Source organism: Schistocerca cancellata, chromosome 4 (genome assembly GCF_023864275.1).
Source record: "Schistocerca cancellata isolate TAMUIC-IGC-003103 chromosome 4, iqSchCanc2.1, whole genome shotgun sequence".
NCBI lineage: Eukaryota > Metazoa > Arthropoda > Insecta > Orthoptera > Acrididae > Schistocerca > Schistocerca cancellata.
The window spans coordinates 329,220,706-329,238,713 of NC_064629.1; positions in this window are offsets into that span (position 1 = coordinate 329,220,706).

An 18,008-nucleotide genomic window follows, 5' to 3' on the forward strand; every position below is an offset into this window, starting at 1 on the left:
AGAGGTTTGACAATTGCATATTTCATCTGTCTGGAAAAATTTCCTGTGCCAGCGAAGCATTACATACATCGCTAAGGACTCCACTTATTAAATTAGAAAAACACTTCAAAATTCTGTTAGAGACTCCATCAACATCACATGAGCTCTTGTTTTTCAGTATATTTATAATTCCCTTAATTTAAGTGGGGGATGCCTGTGCTATTTTTAAAGGCCTAAAGTACTGACGTCCTGGGGAATTACATATATATATATATTTGCTTCTTCAACTGAACCCTTTAACTCGATTTGTGCTGCTACATTCAGAAAGTAATTGTTAAAAATACTTGCAGCTTGTGAATTAACATTCACAACATCATCATTCAGCTTTATTGCTATGGTATGCTCTGCACTGTCAGGCTGTCCCATCTCCCGTTTGACAATATTCCACATAGTTTTAATCTTATTATCCGCATTATTAATTTCTGTCAGAACACATAAGCTTCTCGACTTCTTAATGACTTTCCTTAAAATATTACAGTACCTTTTGTACTAAGCAAGTAACGTCGGATCCTGGCTTATTCTGGCCTGTCCATATATTTCCCTCTTCCTCTTACACGATATCTTAATTCCCTTAGTAATCCATGGCTTACTTGACTTTGTAATAGCTTTTTTGGATAACGTTTCAGGAAAGCAACTCTCAAGTATTGAGACAAATTCGCGGTGGCATCAGCATTATTTTCTGTGTATACTTCATCCCATTCTACCTCTTCTGGGCTGCACTTAAAGCTCTGTATCCTGTTCGCAGTAATAAGCCTCTCTGCCATGTATGAACCTGCCTGAATCCTGTAAGGTGCTATGTGTGTTATTTCCATTAACTGTGAATCATGATCAGATAGCCCATTAACAACTCGGAACACATTAATTATTTCTACATGAGCACTGTCTATGCAAATGTTATCGTTACTATCCTGCTGCACACGAGTTGGAAAATTTACAACAGATACTAAATCTTTTAAGAAACCTACATTAATCACCACGAACCACTAACTGCTTCTTTTTGTCTGATTGGTAGATCAATAATGCCTCAAGATTTTTCATCAATAGCTGAAAGTTACCTTGAGTGGATCTGTAGATTGTTACAATTACTACAGAAGTGTATTACAGTAGCAACTCAAAAGGACATGCTTCAATGATATGATTGTGAATGATGCTGGAGTTGTCGTCCGTCGATTTACTCGGCTGGATACAGATCTGTTGATGGAGCAGGTCAAGGCAACATGTGAACATTCTGTACAGCATGTTATGTTACAACAGCGGAATATGGGCGCTGCTGAAAAACACTCCCTGTAATGCTATTCATGAATGGCAGCACAACAGGTCGAAAAAACAGATTGACGTACAGATTTGCAGTCAGGATGCGTGGAATAACCACAAGAGTGCTCTTGCTGTCATACAAAATTGCACTCCAGACCATGGCTGCAGGTGTAGTTCCAGCGTATCTAGCACGCTGACAGGTTGGTTGCAGGCCTTCAACTGGCCTCCTTCTAATCAACACACGGCCATCATTGGCACCGAGGCAGAATCAGCTTTCATCAGAAAAAACAACAGACCTCCACCCTGCCCTCCAATGACCTCTCGGTTGACACCACTGAAGTGTCAAATGGTGGTGGTTTGGAGTCAGCGGAATGGACGCTACAAGAAGTCTGGCTCGGAGCTGTCCTTGAAGTGACGGATTTGTAACGGTTCACTGTGCCACTGTGGCGCGAACTGATGCTCAAATTGCTACTGCAGATTCTGTATGATGCGTCAGTGCCGATCATGATGGTCTTCCCGTCTCGGTAGTGCCACGTGGCTGTCCGGAGCCCGGTCTTTTAGCAATAGTACATTCTCGTGACCAACGCTGCCAGCAACCATGTTCAGTGGCTACATTCCTGCCAAGCGAACCTGCAGTGTCGCAGAAGGAACACCCAGCTCCTCGTAGCCCTATTACACGACCTCGTTCAAACTAAGTGAGGTGTTTATAACGGCGTCTTCGTGGACTTAAAGGGAATCTTGACTAAAATCAACTCACCATGTCCAATTTCAAAAGTAACTAACGCTCACGACCGCTACAGAGTGTATTTAAAGCAAACCTGATTAGCATCCTCATAGACGAGCTACTAACGCCACTCTTACGCGACTGGCCCGGAATTTGAATAGACATCATCTTTTAGAAGTATAAATACTCTACCAACTTTCTTTTACATCTCACAACTACTTGTTGGTGTTGCGATTTTTTTCGTCAGTGTATTTGTGAAATACGTTAAATATATGTGAAGTTTCTGTGACACGTTCACACACGTTCAAAGACCTGGGTGCAAAACTCCTTTTAAACCCCTGAATCGATTTCAGTGAAACTTGGTACACAATTACTTACTCTCTGAAAAGAAGTACTGTGGAGTAAGACGCAGCAACTTCCTATTGCAGTGGAGGTGAAAATTTGAAGATAGAATGGGAGGGGGGGGGGTCACATGGACTGAAAGAAAGGGGGAAGAAGGAGATCGACACACACAGAGGGGTGGTGAAATTGGACACAGAGAGCGCGAGGGGGAAATGGAAAGAAAGGAAAGAGGACGAGATGGACAGAGGCAGTGAAGAGGAGGAGATGGACAGAGACAGGAAAGAGGAGGTATGGACACAGAGAGGGGCAAGAAGAGATTGACAAAGAAAGGAGGTGGAGAAGGGGATGGACACAGAGGAGAAGGTGGAAATGGATAGAGAAATGGAAGACAAAGAGATGGTCAGAGAGAGGGGCGAGGTGTTGTAGATAGAAAAGTATGAGGACAAGATGGACAGAAAGAGAGGGAAGAGGAGATGGACAGATAGGGGGGAAGAGGATATGGACAGAGGGAGGGGACAGGAGCAGGTATACAGGAAAAGGAAAGAGGATGCGATGGACAGAGAGAGGGGAGAGAAGAAGTGGACTGAGAAAGGAAATAAGAAGAGGTGGACACAGAGAGGAGGGGGAGGAATAGATAGGCAGGAAGGTTTAGGATCAGATATACTTAGAGGGGGTGAGAAGTAGATAGAGAGGGGCGGTGATGGACTTAGAGGAGAGAAAGAGATTGACAGAGGGAGCTGGAGCAGATGGACAGAGGAGGGAGGAGCAGATGGACAAAGAGAGGGGCAGGAGGAGATCAACAGAGCATGGAGGTGGAGAAGGTGGAAAGAAGGAGGGGGTGACACAGATAGACAGAAAGATGGGAGAAGAAGATGGACGTAGAGGAGAAGGAGGAGATGGGCTAATACAAAACTGGAACTAATACATGCAAAGATAATGCCAGTTGCTCAGTGTGCATGTGTCTGTCTGTCTGTGTGTGTGTGTGTGTGTGTGTGTGTGTGTGTGTGTGTGTGTGTGTGTGTTTGTAGAGGGTGCCTCTCCTAAGAGTCGTCAGGCGCATTTTCTCCGGTGTTTCAGCAGATATTTGCAATATCAAAATATGAAGCAGGAAGCAGCCTAAACAAATACTGCTCATCACATCTCTCATGTGACGTCTAGTGTGTACAGAAAGCGTCACTTTGTTTCCAGTTAAAGACAATATGGTTTTTAAAGCGTAATTTTACGTGTCCATTCGGTAGACTGGTCACGAATTAGCCTGGTGTGGTGTTTGTGTTATATCTATATGTATTGTTGCGGCCACATGTAGTAAGCGTTGCTTCATGCAGTGGAGAATGGCAAAACAGAGGCACGCCGGCGACCGAGGCGTTGCGAAGTGGGCAGGCACAGATAGCCTTGCTGACAGCAGCAGTCTACCAACAGACTGCCTCAAGGACGCACACAGACCGAGCTCCGAGCGAAGCCTGGAGAGTACTGAGTAAGGGGAAGTGAGGCCAGCACGCTAAGTTACGCTGCAATATACTGCGGCAGTAATTATAAAAAGCTACCACCGAGGGTAAAAAACGTCCTCCTGCCGGATATAGATAGTGGAGCGCAGGCAGCAACAGACAGAAGCCATTAGGAAGCAGTTCGGATCTGAGGACGGACATGGTCCGTGTCTGAACGTTCAATCTTCGCAGGTGACGATTCCGGAAGTCTGTTCCAGCTCGCAGGAGTCATCCGTTCGCCGCCAGGTGTCAACTTCAGCTCTGGAGGTCGGCCCGAGTTCAGCCGGCACCATGGCTGACTAACTACAGCGAGAACTTCCAGCAGGACCAGCTGTAGCGCGGTCTTGGTGTCAGGCGCAGCCCGGGACTGACGCCCAGGCTTCATGGCAACCCGGCCCCACGGCGCGTGGTCCATCCATGACGGGACCTCGAAGACATCGCGACTGACGGCTTCCCAGCCGCCGGTGCAGCAGGCGTCGGCAGCTGACCTCCCGGCGACGCGGCTCCGTGGGCGTGCCGTACTGGGGCGCTGAGCGGCGACGAGTTCATCTCAACCACAGGGCATCCTGGCTTCAGCGGAGCACTGGTGGCCTGAGGCTCCCGAGTGCGATCAGTGGCGCGCGTTGCGCGCATTTTCGGGGAATCTACACAGCACCAGCCAGGCGGAGGGATCCGCAGGGCTAGGCAGCGACGACGAGGGAGAAATTGTAAAGAAAGTTCAATAAATAATTGTAAAACTCCACGCTGTCTCAGTCTTTGGCGCAGCCACTGTGTCTGCTGCTAACAAGTGGTGTAGAAGTCGTAAAAAGTGATGTCAGGCGCACCCACGCCACGACTGTGACTAGCACCATGTGGAGCAACCGAGGAACACTGAATAGGGTGAGTCCAGCAACTACCTTCTCTCTATGTTTTCTGTGTAGCTAGACATGTCGAGGGTAACGTTAAGGGATGTGAGAGTGTCATTTGAAAGGCCTAGGAGCCCTGTAGACTTATCGCAGTTTCGTGGGAATGATAGTCACGTTCACTTAGTACCATCTAAATGTGCAATGTGTGGATTAACAGGTCATGTCGCTCCTTGCGATAAATTTGTACCAAGCACTTGTGATGTGTGTGGCTTCTATGGTCATGTAACAGGGCAATGTGGTAAGTGTAGATGGCTTGCCATTAGACGTGCTAGGAATTATCTTGCTTCTGGGTAATACAATTTTATTTTTGTGAGGTGAGGTATACCACATGGAAAATGCCAGAGACACGTGCAACTGGGACAAGTGACGCCGTAGTCTCATTGACAGAGTAAGTAAAGAAACTGATTGAAGAAAATAAGTTGCAAAAGCAGCACATGCAGAGGATGGAGCAACAATTGTTGCAAAATACTCAATCAGGCTCGGGTAGCGATAGTGTAGAATGCAAGGGTACTTTCTTTTCCGGTGTGGCAGATTGTTCAGCCGCTAATTTGATACCTTCCTTCTCGGGTAAAACATCATAGGATGTGAATGTTTTCATTGGTGACGTACGCAGTACGGCTAGACTATGTGGCTGGTCGGATGAAATGTGTTTGCAAATGGCTAGGTTACGGTTAGTAGGTGACGCAAAGACTTATGTGGCATACCACGAAGGGTTAAAGGATGCTACTTTATTCACAGAGTTGGCTGAGGGATTATTGCAAAGGGTTAGGAAGCAAAACAGTGCCAGATTGCTTAGAGAAAAATTGGGGACGATGATGCGAAAAACGGGTGAAATGGTAGAAGAATTTTCAGACAGAATTAGGAGAACGAATGCGCACACGAATGAGTTAAAGCAAGATGCGCGTGCAAATGAAGTTCTATTGAAAGAAGCAGAGAATAGAGCTTTAGACGCATTTTTGCGAGGAGTTTCGCCGGATTTTTCATGCCGGATACGGATGGAAAATCCAAGTGACTTAGCAGCAGCATTGGGCGTAGCTATATATTTGCAGGAAGTGGATAGCGCCACTAGAAGTCGCAACGACAAGAAAATTTTTTCGTATTCCAAAGAGTGTTACCGTTGCGGGAAGCAAGGCCGTTTTAAGGGACAATGTCGGGAACTGCAAGTGTTTCAATTGTCAGAAAATAGGGCATGAGGCACGGCAGTGTAAAGCTAAGAAACGGGTTAATGATACAGCAGGTAAAAAACTGTTAAACGAAAAAGGGAGTGTTCCTGCCGTCGGGAGGCATTCCCAGTAAAAAAAGGTACTCAGAGAATGCACGAAGAGGCGGATTGTAGTTTGATGGTTTGGATAAAAGATAATTGGCGAAGAGTTTTAGTGGATACTGGAGCTCATGTATCAGTTGTCAGTGTGGACCTCGTGGGCAAGAAAGGATTGGAAGCTGCGAGATACAAATTGCGCGCAGTAGGTGATAAAAGATTAGGTGCACTAGGGACAGCACAGCTCAAGTTTAAGATAGGGAACATGTGGTTCGGGGAGCAAATGGTGTTGTCAACTGTGGGACAGGGATTTTCAGCGATACTTGGGTTGGACTTTCTGATTAAACATCACGCCAAAATTGACCTTTCGCAACATACGCTGGAACTCGATGGGAACTTGCTCTCAATGGGTACAGCCATTGCAAATGTTTCAGAGTCGCAAGGTGCACCGATAGCTAAGTATACCAACTACACTGCGTACAAGTGCAATAAAGTTGATTCCGTGTGACAAAGTACGAACAGGCACAGGGAAGTTGATCTGGGTACCGGTGGATGTCGATGTGCCGCAGCAGGGGCTATTCTTGGTAGAGCCACTACCGAGTAATGAGGTTTTAGACAAAAGGCATTGCTTTATTCGTAGGAGTGTATCACGGGTACCGGACATAAACGGGCAGTTTATGGTTCCGGTTCGTTTAGATAACTTCGGGCGGGATGATGTCGATCTGCCGAAGGGATTAGTAATAGCCACAGTGGAGTTAATGGATGCAAAGGATATCAATAGTTCGAGGCTAGACTATGATGTAAAGCAAACCGTCAGCACGTCTGCACTTGGTGACAAGATAAATCATTTGAGAGGAAATGAGCGTTCGGGTATGGAAGCATTGTTACTAAAGTATAAAGCATTGTTTGAAGCACAGGGTACGTTAGCTGCTACACCGATAACACAGCATCGTATTCCGACAGGGAATCACGCTCCGGTGTATCGTAAGCCATACAGACTACCGAAACAATTACAACCAGTAGTAGAGCAATTAATAGAGTAACAACTGGAATATGGGATAATCCAGCACAGTAATAATCCTTGGTCTAATAGCGTGGTCCTAGTTCCGAAGAAGACACGGGACAGGTCGAAAAAATTTCGCTTTTGTTGCGATTACAGACATTTGAATGAACGGACAGTGGCGGACGTATATCCGATTTCGAATATCACAGGAACGTTAGACGACCTAGGGCAGTGTAAATTTTTCTCCACTATGGATTTGCGAAGCGGTTATCACCAGATTGAAGTATGTCCGGAGGACAGGCCAAAAACAGCATTTACGACGCATTGTGGTAACTTCGAGTATAAAAGAATGCCGTTTGGACTAAAAAACGCTCCAGCAACATTTCAGAGGTTGTTGGATGGAATCCTTCGCGGGTTGAAACCGAAAAAATGCATAGTGTATCGGGATGGCATTATAGTTTTTTCAAGAGATATAGAGCAGCATGTAGAACGAGAGGAAGTGTTTAAGAGATTAGAGGCAGCACGGCTAATATTAAGTTTGGGCAAATGCCATTTTGCGCAAGCACAAGTAAATTATCTCGGGCATGTTACAGTCAGGACGGGATACGGACAGATCCTCGTCTCACTTCTGCAGTACGAGATTTTCCGGTTCCGTGCTACGGTCGCAGGTTCGAATCCTGCCTCGGGCATGGATGTGTGTGATGTCTTTAGGTTAGTTAGGTTTAATTAGTTCTAAGTTCTAGGCGACTGATGACCTCAGACGTTAAGTCGCATAGTGCTCAGAGCCATTTGAACCAACCGGTTCCGCAAACGGTTAAACAACTGGAATCGTATATTGGTTTTGCGAGCTACTATCGAAAATTCGTACAGGGATTCGCAGAAATAGCGAGGCCTCTTACTAAGTTGCTAAGAAAAGGTGTTACCTTCCAGTGGACGTCAGAGTGCGAGAAAGCATTTCAAGAGTTGAAACGGATATTGACATCAGGTCCAGTTTTGAAGTTTCCAGACTTTTCGAAGGAGTTTATACTACAATGTGACGCGTCTAATCACGCTCTTGGGGTTGTACTTGGGCAAGAAATTGATGGCAAAGAACATCCGATTGCGTTCGCGTCTCGTCAACTTAACAAGGCGAAACAAAATTACTCCACTACGGAGAAGGAATTGTTAGCGGTAATATACGGGATTTCGTACTTTCGATGTTATCTGTACGGTAGAAGGTTTAGGGTTGTGACGGATCATTCAGCTCTGAAATGGTTATTAGGTCTGGAAGACCCAGCGAGTAGGCTAGTGAGATGGGCGCTGAAACTCAGTGAGTTCGATTATGAGGTGATACACAAGCCAGGTGTGAAACATGTCAATGCTGAGGCACTGAGCAAGAAAGTGACAGTATTGCAAGTAACAGGGGTGACTGAATATGAGTGGAACAGGGCACAAGCCGTGGATAGTGATTGCCAATTGTTCAGAAAGCAACCGCAGTTCCTAGTACAGGACGGGTTACTTTGCAGGTCGACGAAATGCGGCCCGCGCGTCGTAGTACCAGCAGCGTTAAGATCTGAAGTTTCGCAACAGGCGCATAACTATTTTCTTTCAGGACATGGCGGGAGAAGAGCTACGGATAGGCGGATAGCGGAGAAGTTTTGGTGGAGCACACGACGTCAAGACGTGGACGAGTACGTCAGGAATTGTGTGCCATGCGCACAGCGTTCGGCCTTGAGCCATCAAAGGATTCAGCTTCAAAGATTACCAGAGGCAGACAGACCTTTCCAACAAATCTGAATTGATGTATTAGGCCCATTTAATAGGAGTTCAGCAGGGAATAAGTGTGTGTTAACAGTGATTGACCACTTTCCTAGGTGTTTAGTCATGGTCGCATTACCAGATCAGAAAGCAAGTACGGTGGCACAAGCTTTAGTTAATAATTGGTTACTCAGGTATGGGATACCTCAGTCCTTAATCTCGGATCAAGGTACTAATTTCACGTCTGAGCTGCTGAAGCAACTGTGTAAGTTACTGTAGGTAAAGAAACTACGGACTAGTCCATTCCATCTGCAAGCAAACGAACGAACGGAGAGAATGCATCGCACGATCGTTAAGATGTTGAGTCACTATGTAAATAGTCAACACACCGGCTGGGATGTGTACTTGCAATTCATAACCAGTGCATATAATAGTAAGGTACACACGTCGACAGGATTGTCGCCGCACGAAGTGGTGTATGGGTGGAAGATGCCATCACCTTTTGACATGCTTCGTCCAAGGCTGGGAGCGGCGGGCGAGCATGTAAGGCAATTTGCGAAAACCATTAAGGAAGTATGGCAGAGAGTTAGACGAGCTAACACAAAAGCGTTGGAACGACAAGAACAGATGGGAGGTACAACGAGGAAGTTGCCACAGTACAGAGTAGGCCAATGGGTGCTACTAGCTAATCCGTATGTTCCAAAAGGGAGAACCAAGAAGTTCACAAACAAGTTCCAGGGACTGTACCAGGTAGTGGAAATGACATCACCTGTCAATATAAAATTACAATTGCCTACCAAGACAACGGTGGTTCACGGTAGTAGAGTTAAGCCGTTCCAGGGGGTAGTAGATCCGTGTATATGTACTTCTCCTTCTGGCAGAAAGCGAAAAGAAGCGCCAGAAGCTGACAGTAAACTGGGTATTAAGTATAAGTTGCGTTCAAGGGATGTGTAGTTAGCAGTAATTATCATGTGTGTATTATTTTTGTGCACGGACTAGGGTTATTTTATTGGTATTAAGGGGTAGTGATGGGAGTTTTTTCCTTCTCTCTCCATTCTGTAGGTAACGCAGGATGGGGTACAAGTGGATAGTATGGGGCGTAGTCCTCTGGCAGCTGACACAAGCTGGCCAGGTACAGGATATGCCGTTGCGAAGTGGGGTGTTGTTCGGGAAACAACCGGATGTGGTCCTCACGAGTCACGAGTGGACGCTTCGGCTGGCACTCAACATCCTGCAGGTAAGGAACGAGATGCGGCAGCTACAGGAGGTGGTATCGAGTGTGGAAACGGTTGCATCTAAGAATGGAATATTACGGGACGTGCAAGAAGAGTACGAGGCTTTCGATAGGACATGTAAGGAAATAAGGGAACAACTGCGCCAAGTCGTGAGCATGATTCCAGGGAGGAGAAAGAGAGTAAAGAGGGGTTGGTTGAATGCAGGTGGGAAGTTGTTGAAAACAATTTTTGAACAGCAGATAGAGACGATATTGAGGGTTTGAACAATTCTTTAACAGTTATTCGCGACAGGGAGGAAAGCATAGGGAAGTTAGTGGATATACACACAACAGAGATACAGGGATTAGGTACCTAGTTGTTGAATGCGAGACGCGTGGTGCGTGGGATGGCTGCAGGGTTACGAGCATATATAGAACAAACACAGAAATTTTTGGATACGGATCTGGAACAGGTACAAACGCGATTGGATATGGTGGAAAGGAGGCTGGAAATGGCTAAATTGCTGCGGGAACTGGTTAACAGCATTGGTGGTCCACGACTGAGGATGGATGAATTGCAAGAGGCAGTACATCACGCACTGCACGGGCAGGTGAGTGTGACGTTGATGTCACCAGCAAAATTCAGACGGAGTCTGAAGCAGGCAGAGAGAGAGTTTCCAGAGGGGGCAGAGCACGTAGTGCCGATAATTCACGCGAGTATGTCACTTTTTTTATCATATGTTTAGGATTAAGCCAACAACGGATCTGTTTAAGATGTATATAGAGATTAAATTTCCAGTAACTAGTTTGGGGAGACAGTATCAGTGTTTCACAGTGCATCCTTATCCGGTTAGATGGGAGCGTATGAGGAAGGGCGTACAGTTCAGGACACAAGAGGTTTTATTAATTTCTAAGGAGGGGGATACTCATGCTACTATGTCGAGTTTAGAGTTGAGTAGATGTCTAACGGAGTATGTTACCATTTGTCCATCACAGGTTGGGAGGCACTGGTTGTATTCAGTATTCGCTATGGAGAGGTTATCAGCCAAGTGTTATGACAATGGGAATTGGACAGCAACCACGGAGATGGAATTACAGGACAGTAGTTTGCTAATCAACGGGACAAATTGTGAAATAGTAGGGGATTGTTTCAACTTACCAGCGACAGTCACGGGAGTCAAATGGTTCAAATGGCTCTGAGCACTATGGGACTCAACATCTATGGTCATCAGTCCCCTAGAACTTAGAACTACTTAAACCCAACTAACCTAAGGACATTACACAACACCCAGTCATCACGAGGCAGAGAAAATCCCTGACCCCACCGGGAATCGAACCCGGGAACCCGGGCGTGGGAAGCGAGAACGCTACTACACGACCTCACGGGAGTCACCAAGGTTACACATACTCATCTGACGTTGTACTGGCCAGATGCGTCATTCAGCATCGCTCCAGGAGAAAATTTGACGTGTATTAACAACACCTTGGATGCTACACTATTGCAAACAATAGATAAACTAGTAGATTTGGAGAAAGGTCAAATTTCAATGAAGCAATTATTAAGGCATGTGGAGGAGTACGATACCAGGCGGAAACGTAGCATAGTGACCATTGGGTATTTCAACCAGTACTATTACCGTGTTTATTGTATTTATCGGTGTGGTATATATCTTATTAAAACGGAGCATTCAGCATGTTAATGCAAGACCACTCCATGACATTCCTGTAGAATGGATTACCAGTAGGGCATGAGTCAGGGCAACCTGGATGTATATAGGGAAGAAGTAGAATATAGGATAGAACTAGAGTTAACGTATAGGGTAAATTCGGGGACGAATTTAATTTTTAGGTGGAGGCAGTGTTGCAGCCACATGTAGTAAGCGTTGCTTCATGCAGTGGAGAGAGACAAAACAGAGGCACGCCGGCGACCGAGGCGTTGCGAAGTAGGCAGGCACAGATAGCCTTGCTGACAGCAGCCGTCTACCAACAGACTGACTCAAGGACGCACACTGACCGAGCGCCGAGCGAAGCCTGGAGAGTGCTGAGTAAGGGGAAGTGAGGCCAGCACGCTAAGTTACGCTGCAATATACAGTGGTAGTAATAATAAAAAGCTACCACCGAGCGTAAAAAACGTCCTCCTGCCGGATATAAATAGTGGAGCGCAGACAGCAACAGACAGAAGCCAATAGCAAGCAGTTTGGATCTGAGGACGGACGTGGTTCGTGTCCAAATGTTCAGTCTTCGTAGGTGACGATTCCGGAAGTCTGTTCCAGCTCGCAGGAGTCATGCGTTCGCCGCCAGATATCAACTTCAGCTCTGGAGGTCGGCCCGAGATCGGTCGGCACCATGGCTAACTAACTATAGCGAGAACTTCCAGCAAGACCGGCTGCAGCGCGGTCTTGGTCACAGGCGCCGCCGGGGACTAATGCCCGGACTTCATGGTAACCTAGCCCCACGGCGCGTGGTCCGTCCATGACGGGACCTCGAGGACATCGCGACTGACGGCTTCCCAGCCGCCGGTGCAGCAGGCGTCGGCAGCTGACCTCCCGGCGACGCGGCTCCGTGGGCGTGCCGTACTGGGGCGCTGAGCGGCGACGAGTTCATCTCAACCACAGGGCATCCTGGCTTCAGCGGAGCACTGGTGGCCTGAGGCTCCTGAGTGTGATCAGCGGCGCGCGTTACGCGCATTGTCGGAGAATCTACACAGCAGCAGCCAGGCAGAGGGATCCGCAGGGCTGGGCAGCGATGACGAGGGAGAAATTATAAAGAAAGTTCAATAAATAATTGTAAAACTCCACGCTGTCTCAGTCTTTGGCACAGCGACTGTGTCTGCTGCTAACAAGTGGTGTAGAAGTCGTATCAGTATTAACAGGGGTAGTGAAACAAGTGGCATAACCAGTACTCCGGCAGTGACTGAGAAGCGCTGCTGCTGCATAGCAGTAGCAGTCAGCACTGGCCACGGCTGTGCTCTCACTGCTGGAATACTGGTTACTTTTCATGCTTTACTGTCCCTAGGAATACATATCGATATAACATGAATATCGCACTAGACTAATTCAGACCACTCTATCGAATGGGCATGTAAAATTCCCCTTTAAAAATCATTTTATTTACAACAGGAAACACACTGATGCTTTCTGCCCCCACTGGAAGTCACATGAAAGATATGATGAGCAACATTTGTTCGGGATGACTCCAACTACACATCACAAAAATGAAACTGCAAATATCTGCCTGTATATACCTGTCCACTGGCACAAGGTAGGTTCGGGATAGGATCAGGACAGAGCTCATAGGTAGATCCACCACGCGTTACATCAGGGATAAGGGTCAGGGGTTAATCCACCACGCTTTATGGTCAGAATAGAGTTCAAAGGTGCATTCACCATGCGTTATGGCCGGGGTTAGGGTTCGGAGGTAGCTCCATCACGTGTTACGTTTGGGATAGTGTTCGAAAGTGGATCCACCACGCGTTATGGCTGGCATATGGTTCACAGGTGGATCCACCATGCCTCACAGCTGTGATAGGGTTCGAAGGTAAATCCACTCCCTATATGCCTGGGCCGATGTCTGAGGGTGGATTCATTGGTGATAGGTTCAGAGTATAGTCTGGAAGCATCAACGTTAAAACGATTCAGGCATACATACGCATACAGAAAATTGCGCAGTTGTGCTAGATGTTGGTAGCTGTACTACTACATTTACAAGCAATTCTAGAATACGGGACGAGAAGTGATGTCATGATCATATGAGCAAAAGTAAAATTACAAAAACTGATGGAAAATACGCATAAGTTGAGGCAAAATACGCTAAAATGCGGGGAAATTTAGGGAGAATGAGGGTGTACTTACATGTCTGCTTGGTGCAAGAAACTTGTTGTACGTCGGAACGACGATGTGACAGCAAGAGGAATATGAGAAAAAGTTGACATGGAAGCACTGGGAACCAGTGAAATAGTCATATTTCATGGACGGCGATGAGACGACTGGAATAGATTGTTTAACGTACATGACCAGCAAATGGAGACTATTAAATTTATATATACATGGGATCACAAGCCCATGTGTGACTCCAAAGTTTTCGGCAACCACCGTATAGATTTTTATAAAATGTTCTTAGCTAAAGAGCATTGTATTACCAGCTTGGGGGGCTGCAATATACAGTTACAGAATGGATCGCATTTTGCACTCTATGCAAACTGTTTACGTGTTTTAAACTTTAACAAACAGTATTTCCAATGTGCTTCTCTGTACTCTCTACCAATCACAGCCATGCCGTGTCAGCTAACAAATACCTTACAGAACAGTTGCTGCATGGTTTTTAACAACATTTTGCTGTATGTGTGTTGAGGTAATAGGAATATATACAAGTTGACTGCTGTCTTTGATGTTTTCCTGGAAAAGAGAACCATCTGCCTCTGAACTGAAGTGGATCTCCGTTAAAGGACGATAGGAAGTAGATAGAGTAATCGGTTGAGAGGGGTTATAACGAGGTATGATTTAATGGTAGACCGATGCATTCCAGAGAGGGGGAGATGTTGCGGCGGGTCAATTGTCACACATTTAATCATTCTTCCCGTTGTTCTCTTGGGGTGTGTCATTTGTGTGGTATAACCTGCGCTCGACTCGTATACAATTACGTGTTCTGTGTGTGACTGTCTACCTGCAATTGTTAACAGCAAACCTCTCCATACCGCAGTCAGCAGGGGACTTCCTACGCATGTGTGATGAATCATGTCTACCAAACCGACGGAAAACCTACTTCGGCACCCTCGTCTGGATGAACAAAGAAGTATGCGAAGTTCTCCAAAATCTGCCACGTCTTGGACATAAATCGAGTATTCAGTTTCATAACTGCAGTGATTCTAAGTTAGTAGCAGGGGTTTATGAGATACCTCAGTCTCTGCGTATGCATTTGCTTCACACATGTCGTTTGTGGAAGAGACTGTGATCAGTTCATGGAGTTAGAGCAGCACGACGTGTAATTTACATATCAGACACTGCTGCTATGCGTTTGTCTATTTCCTCATAAAATGTTGTCGCTTCATCCATTTTCAGTTATAGGACTGATCCGAGCATAACACAATACATATGGTCGATGTCAATATGCATGTGGTATTTGTTTCCCGATATATTGGAAGAGAGAGACGCGCAGTAAAATCTTGTTGAATTCTTTACTAGGTGATATTAGCGAAGTTGTTACAGTTCGTGTTTTTTCCCTGTTGTGCGTTACAAAAATAACGAGGGGAGAGAGAGAGAGATCGTCCTATCAGTGAAGTCTCAGACATCATTACACTGTGGTATTTCAAGTGTGATAACCATAGGAATAAGATAAAGGAAATCACGGTATTTATAGGGTGATATTTTAAGACGGTCGTTCGGTATTGATGGATTGTGGCTTTTACGCTTCTCAATTGCTTTGCTGCATCGTTGAGAATTTCCTCCCGAATGTTAGTGTGATATTTTTCTCGTTGTGATAGCTCTCTACCTAGTCAGGTTACTAACTAATGGAACAGCGTTGTTGGAATGTGATGGGATTTCGAGAAAATTAACCGGTATGTGACTTGGCTGGAGGTATCAGTTCTACTTGCTCTGACAAACGCCGGCTATCAGGTAAAGTATAAAGGGGAGAAAAAAGTAGATAAAATAAAGGAACAAGTAGAATCTGACATTAAAACTGAAAACAGTGAAGTTAAAAAGCATATCAATGAAATAAAAAGCGAACTGAATTCTTTAGCTGCACATCAAACTGCTACAGCAATCAATGATACGTTCACTACCTACGAAATATTTGAAACCAGTTTCCTCAAAAAGTTCTGGAGTGAGGAGAAGCAAACGCTACTCCAAAATGAGTTTCTGAACGGGCCAACACTTAAATATGGGAACGGGTCGATGCGAGAATTTTGTAAACGTGAACTTGCGAGATTAATGCATGGGAGTGCTTACTGAAACTACGACGTTGGAAAGGCGGTTACCGGAAAATTTGCAGTGTGATCTAGAGCACAGTTATAGCAACTTAATAGACCAGTTTTTGGACTTTGTAGAAAAATTAGAACGAGCGTTGAAATTTAAACCGCCAAGTAAGCAGACAAATAGTTTTCAGAGTGGAAATCATAACTACAGTCCGAGTGATCACTATGAAAGACATCCGGGAAGGTATCAACAGAACGCAAACAGCAGTTTTGATAAGGAAAACGGTAACAGGAACAAATCCAATGATAAATTTCAAAGGGATAATGGGAACGGATACTTTCGTGACAGGGACCGACACCAAGAATGTAGATTTGAGGGATCGGCATCTGGCGAAATGAACCAGCGTAATGGGAAATCGGGAAACTAAGTTTCGCCGCATCTCAGGTCCGGAGATGGCAAAATAAACCGGCGATGAATAGGACACGAGTAAACGGGAATGTGATAGGTGTTAATAAATGGGTGGAAAGGCTTCAGAATATTGAAATGAAATTAGTAAGAAATGAGAATCAAATAAGTAAATTTTCACATCAGATCGTACGTAAAAGGCGTAATCCTAAGATAATGAAAGATAACGATAAAGGTAATGATGACGATTTAGGGCTAAATGATTTGTTTTATGAATGTGACAAAACAGTGTGTGAATGTTAATACAATGAAATATTCTGTGTGCCAAAAGGAGGCTGAGGTGGAGCTGAATTTGGAGGAGTTAGATGGTATAGAAAACCGATCATAGTGATGAAGGTGATGATGTTTCAGGTGATACTGTGACGGCGAAAGTTGTTAAGGAGGTTAATAAGGGCAGTGTAGCACTAGTCTCGTTAGCTGTTGATGAATTTGGGTATTTATCGGCGGATATTGGTGAATTATTTTTGAAGGAAGGTAGTAATGATGTTTTATGTGTTGAAGTGACAAAAGTTGAGTGTAATAAGAAAGTGATATTTGGACAGAATGGTATCTTAAGGAGGAATGTGATTTTACTGTAACTGATTGGCGATGGAACGGCAGAACATTACGATCGTTATTGCCTCATTTGTGGACTCGAGGGAAATTTAAGATAGCGAGAGGTCTAGAAGGGAGAAAAAATAAAATTGGGGCGAAAGAAGTATTTCATGAATTATTTTGGGACGAGTACGAAATTGGGGGATGGATCGAACAGGATATGTGTACTCTAGAGATGGAAGAGAAGGGACGAGACATAGAGAATGACTTACTGAGGGAACAGTGCTTAGAGCGAAAAGAAATGATTAATGTACAGCCTGTCATTGAAATTAAAGTAAATGATCAGAAAGTAGATGCGCTGCTCGATTCTGGAAGTAATGTGTTGGCAGTGTCGGAAGGTTTTGTACGTAGGGTAAAGAATAAGAAATTACTATTACTACATGTAAACAGTGTAAAAATTAAAACAGCAGTTGGCGGTTTAAGTAAGCCGATAAGGCAAGAAGTGCTCTTGGAATTCAAGTGTGAGGAGAATCATTTTAATATAGGATGCTTTGTAGTGAATGGACTTGTAAAAGATGTGATGCTCGGAAAAGATTTCTTATGTAAATATGAAACCTCGCTTCACTGCATGGGAAGATGCTTGGATTTTGAATTGAGGGTGAAAAAAGGAGTGTAAAATTTAAGAATCTTTTGACGGGGGACAACCAGATTGTACACACCATAATTACACATGATTCGGATGAGGAGAACAATATGTGTGACAAGATAAAGGAAACAGTGGAAGCAGTCGAGGGTACATCGGAGGTAGAGAAAATGGAGTTATGTGAATTGTTGTGCCGTTATGAGGACATATTTTCTGATCGTCCTGGTAAAGTAACAGACTTCGAACACTCTATTAAAGTGAAGCCGCACAAGCCGATTAAGTGCAAGCCTTATATAATTCCTATTGCTGATTGGGAAGCGGTCAGGGCCAAGTTAAGGCAAATTCTAGAATGGGATATTATAGAGTAGTGTAGGAGCGATTATAGTAATCCCATTGTAATTGTAAAGAAAAAAGACAAATCGGTTAGAATCATGTTAGACGCGCGTAAGATAAATAAAGTCATTGTGAGAGAACTCGACCAGCCTGGTAATATGG